The sequence below is a fragment of the Sapajus apella genome, unplaced genomic scaffold (genome assembly GCF_009761245.1).
Source record: "Sapajus apella isolate SASKATOON/1434 unplaced genomic scaffold, GSC_monkey_1.0 scaffold10, whole genome shotgun sequence".
NCBI lineage: Eukaryota > Metazoa > Chordata > Mammalia > Primates > Cebidae > Sapajus > Sapajus apella.
Window position 1 is genome coordinate 29,642,632 of NW_022436950.1, and position 5,509 is coordinate 29,648,140.

A 5,509-nucleotide genomic window follows, 5' to 3' on the forward strand; every position below is an offset into this window, starting at 1 on the left:
TCCCCATGTTATCCCTCCCCAACTCCCTACCCCCCACTGTTCCTCCCCTAGTGCTCCCCCACAGACCTCAGTGTGTGATGCTCCCTTCCCTGCGTCCATGTGTTCTCCCTGTTTAACACTGTTCTCACTCAATCATTAGATGAGTGAGTGAGAACATGCAGTATTTGATTTTCTGTTCTTGAATCAGTTTGCTGAGAATGATGGTTTCCAGGTTCATCCATGTCCCTACAAAGGACACGAACTCATTGTTTTTCATGGCTGCATAGTATTCCATGGTGTATATGTGTCACATTTTCCCTGTCCAGTCTATCATTGATGGGCATTTGCATTGGTTCCAAGTCTTTGCTATTGTAAATGGTGCTGCAATGAACAAATGTGTACATGTGTCCTTATAATAGAAGGATTTATAATCCTTTGGATATATAACCAGTAATGGGATTGCTGGGTCAAATGGAATTTCCATTTCTAGGTCCTTGAGGAATCACCACACTGTCTTCGCAATGGTTGAACTAATTTACATTCCCACCAACAGTGTAAAAATGTTCCTATTTCTCCACATCCTCTCTAGCATCTGTTGTCTCCAGATTTTTTAATGATCACCACTCTAACTGGTGTGAAATGGTATCTCAATGTGGTTTTGATTTGCATTTCTCTAATGACCAGGGATGATCAGCATTTTTTCATGTTTCTTTGGCCTCATATATGTCTTCTTTTGAAAAATGTCTATTCATATCCTTTGTCCACTTTTGAATGGATTTGTTTTTTTCTTGTAAATCTGTTTTAGTTCTTTGCAGATTTTTGATATAAGTCCTTTGTCAGATGGGTAGATTGCAAAAATTTTTTCCCATTCTATTGGTTGCCGGTTCACTCTAATGATTATTTCTTTTGCTGTGCAGAAGCTCTGAAGTTTAATTAGATCCCATTTGTCTATTTTGGCTTCTGTTGCCAATGCTTTTGGTGTTTTAGTCATGAAGTCCTTGCCTATGCCTAAGTCCTGAATGGTTTTGTGTAGGTTTTCTTCTAAGGTTTTTATGGTGTTAGATCTTATGTTTAAGTCTTTAATCCATCTGGAGTTAATTTTAGTGTAAGGTGTCAGGAAGGGGTCCAGTTTCTGCTTTCTGCACATGGCTAGCCGGTTTTCCCAACACCATTTATTAAACAGGGAATCCTTTCCCCATTACTTGTTTTTGTCAGGTTTGTCAAAGATCAGATGGTTGTAGATGTGTGGCGTTGCCTCTGATGCCACTGTTCTGTTCCATTGGTCTATATCTGTGTTTTGGTACGAGTACCATGCTGTTTTGATTACTGTTAGGCTTGTAGTATAGTTTGAAGTCAGGTAGCGTGATGCCTTCAGCTTTGTTCTTTTTGCTTAGAACTGACTTGGCTATGCGGGCTCTCTTTTGGTTCCATATGAAGTTTAAGGTGTTTTTTTCCAGATCTGTGAAGGTCATTGGTAGCTTGATGGGGATAGCGTTGAATCTATAAATTACTTTGGGCAATATGTCCATTTTCATGATATTGATTCTTCCTAACCATGAGCATAGAATGTTTCTCCATCTGTTTGTGTCCTCTCTTATTTCGTTGAGCAGTGGTTTGTAGTTCTCCTTGAAGAGGTCCTTTACATCCTTTGTTAGTAGTATTCCTAGGTATTTTATTCTCTTTGTAGCAATTGTGAATGGCAATTCTTTTTTGATTTGGCTCTCTTTAAGTCTGTTATTGGTATATAGGAATGCTTGTGATTTTTGCTCATTGATTTTGTATCCTGAGACTTTGCTGAAGTTGCTTATCAGTTTAAGGAGATTTTGGGCTGAGACGATAGGGTCTTCTAAATATACAATCATGTCATCTGCAAATAGAGACAATTTGACTTTCTCTGCATTTATTGAGATAATCATGTGGTTTTGTCTTTGGTTCTGTTTATGTGGTGAATTACATTTATAGACTTGCATATGTTGAACCAGCCTTGCATACCCAGGATGAAGCCTACTTGATTGTGATGGATAAGCTTTTTGATGTGCTGTTGTAATCTGTTTGCCAGTATTTTACTGAAGATTTTTCCATCTATTTTCATCATGGATATTGGCCTGAAGTTTTCTTTTCTTGTTGAGTCTCTGCCAGGTTTTGGTATCGGGATGATGTTGGTCTCATAAAAAGATTTGGGGAGGATTCCCTTTTTTTGGATTGTTTAGAATAATTTCAGAAGGAGTGGTACCAGCTCCTCTTTGATTGTCTGGTAGAATTCGGCTGTGAACCCATCTGAACCTGGGCTTTTTTTGGTTAGTAAGCTATTAATTGCTGCCTCAACTTCAGCCCTTGTTATTGGTCTATTCAAGGTCTCTACTTCTTCCTGGCTTAGGCTTAGGAGAGTGTAAGTGTCCAGAAATTTATCCATTTCTTCCAGGTTTACTGGTTTATGTGCATAGAGTTTTTTATAGTAATCTCTGATGGTAGTTTTTAGTTCTGTTGAATCTATGGTGATATTCCCTTTATCGTTTTTTATTGCATTTATTTGATTATTCTCTTTTCTTTTTTATTAATCTGGCTAGTGGTCTATTTTGTTAATCTCTTCAAAAAACCAGCTCCTGGATTTATTGATTTTTTGAAGGGTTTTTTTCCTGTCTCTATCTCCTTCATTTCTGCTCTGATCTTAGTTATTTCTTGTCTTCTGCTAGCTTTTGAGTTTTTTTGATCTTGCTCCTCTAGCTGTTTCAATTTTGGCAATAGGGTGTCAATTTTAGATCTTTCCTTGCTTCTCATGTGGGCATTTATTGCTCTAAATTTTCCTGTAGACACTGCTTTAAATGTGTCCCAGAGATTCTGGTACGTTGTGTCTTCGTTCTCACTGGTTTCAAAGAACATATTTATTTCTGCCTTCATTTCATTGTTTATCCAGTCAATATTCAAGAGCCAGTTGTTCAGTTTCCGTGAAGTTGTGTGATTCTGAATTCGTTTCTGAATTCTGAGTTCTAATTTGATTGCACTGTGGTCTGAGAGACTATTTGTTATGATTTCTGTTCTTTTGCATTTGCTGAGGAGTGATTTAATTCCAATTATGTGCTCAATTTTAGAGTAGGTGTGATGTGGCGCTGAGAAGAATGTATATTCTGTGGATTTGGGGTGGAGAGTTCTGTAAATGTCTATTAGATTTGCTTGTTCCAGGTCTGTGTTCAAGTCCTGGATGTCTTTGTTAATTTTCTGTCCTGTTGATCTGTCTAATATTGACAGTGGAGTGTTAAAGTCTCCCACTATTATTGTGTGGGAGTCTAAGTCTCTTTATAGGTCATTAAGAACTTGCTTTATATATCTGGGTGCTCCTGTATTTGGCACATATGTATTTAGGATCTTTAGCTCTTCTTGTTACATTGATCCTTTTACCATTATGTAGTACCCTTCTTTGTCTCTTTTGATCTTTGTTAAAGTCTATTTTATCACTGACTAGGATTGTAACTCCTGCTTTTTTTTACTCTCCATTTGCTTGGTAGATCTTCCTCCGTCCTTTTATTTTGAGATTATGTGTATCCTTTCATGTGAGATGAGTTTCCTGGATACAGCACACCAATGGGTTTTGCCTTTTTATCCAATTTGCCAGTGTGTGTCTTTTGATTGGGGCATTTAGCCCATTTACATTTAAGGTTAATATTGTTATGTGTGAATTTGATCCTGGGATTTTGATGCTAGCTGGTTGTTTTGCCCAATAGTTGACACAGTTTCTTCATTGTGTTGATGCTCTTTACCATTTGGTACGTTTTTGGAGTAGCTGGTACTGGTTGTTTCTTTCTATGTTTAGTGCTTCTTTCAGGAGCTCTTGTGAAACAGGCCTGGTGGTGAGGAAAACTTTGAGCAATTTCTTGTTCATAAAAGATTTTATTTCTCCTTTGCTTATGAAGCTTGGCTCGATATGAAATTCTAGGATGAAAGTTCTTTTCTTTAAGGTTGTTGAATATTGGCCCCTCTCTTTTCTGGCTTATAGGGTTTCTGCTGAGAGATCTGCTGTGAGTCTGATGGACTTCCCTTTGTGGATAACCTGACCTTTCTCTCTGGCTGCCGTTAGCATTTTTTCTTCATTTCAACCCTGGTGAATCTGACGATTACGTGCCTTGGGGTTGCTCTTCTTGAGGAATATCTTTGTGGTGTTCTCTGTATTTCCTGGACTTGAATATTGGCCTCTCATGCTAGGTTGGGGAAGTTCTCCTGGGTAATATCCTGAAGAGTGTTTTCCAACTTTGATTCATTCTCTCTGTCACATTCAGGTACACCTATCAAACGTAGATTAGGTCTTTTCACATAATCCCATATTTCTTGGCAGCTTTGTTCATTTCTTTTTACTCTAATCTTGCCTTCTTGTTTTATCTCATTGACTTGATCTTCAATCTCTGATATCCTTTCTTCTGCTTGGTTGATTTGGCTGTTGAAACCTGTGTATGCTTCACAGAGTTCTTGTGTTGTGTTTTTTAGCTCCATCCATTCATTTATATTCCTCTCTAAGCTGTTTATTCTCAGCATTTTGTCAACCATTTTTCAAAGTTCTTAGTTTGTTTGCATTAGGTTAGAACATGATCTTTTAGCTCAGAGAAGTTTGTTATTACGCACCTTCTGAAAGCCCGTTTCTGTCAATTCATCAGACTCATTCTCCAGCCAGCCTTGTTCCCTTGCTGGTGAGGAGTTGTGTTCCCTTGGAGGAGGAGAGGCATTCTGGTTTTAGGTATTTTCATCCTTTTTGCACTGGTTTCTTCCCATCTTTGTGGATTTATCTAACTGTGGTATTTGTGGTTGGTGATTTTCAGATGGGGTCTCTGAGTGGGCATCCTTTTTGTTGCTAATGAAGTTATTTCTTTCTGTTTCTTAATTTTCCTTCTAACTGTCAGGCCCCCCTGCTGTAGGACTACTAGAGGTCCATTCGAGACCCTGCTTGCCTGGGGATCACCTGTGGTGGCTGCAGAATAGTAAGGGTTGCAGCCAGTTTCTTCTTCTGTTATCTTTGTCCCAGAAGGATACCTGCCAGATGTCAGCCTGAGCTCTCCTTTATGAGGTGTCTCTTTGGTTATACGGGGTCAGGGAGCTGCTTGAAGAGACAGTCTATCCCTTATAGGATCTCAAGTGCTGAGCTGTGAGCTCCGCTGTTCCATTCAGAGCTGCCGGGCAGGTACGTTTAAGTCTGCTGCAGCAGAACTCATAACTACCTTTTTTCCCCAGGTGCTCTGTCTCAGGAAGGTGGGGCTTTATTTATAAGTTCCTGTCATTCTGCTGCCTTTTTTCAGAGATGCTCTGCCCAGCAAGGAGGTAGCCTAGTTACAGTCTGCAAGCAGAGGCATTGCTGAGCTGCCATGGGCTCTGCCCAGCTGCTGTGTGAACTTCCTTGCAGTTTTGTTTATAGGGGTATAGTTAGAACTGCCTCAGTAATGGTGGTCTGCCTCAGTAATGGCGGACTGTCTCTGTAATGGTAGACTGTCTCTGTAATGGTAGACTGTCTCTGTAATGGTGGATTGCCTCAGTAATGGCGGACTGCCTC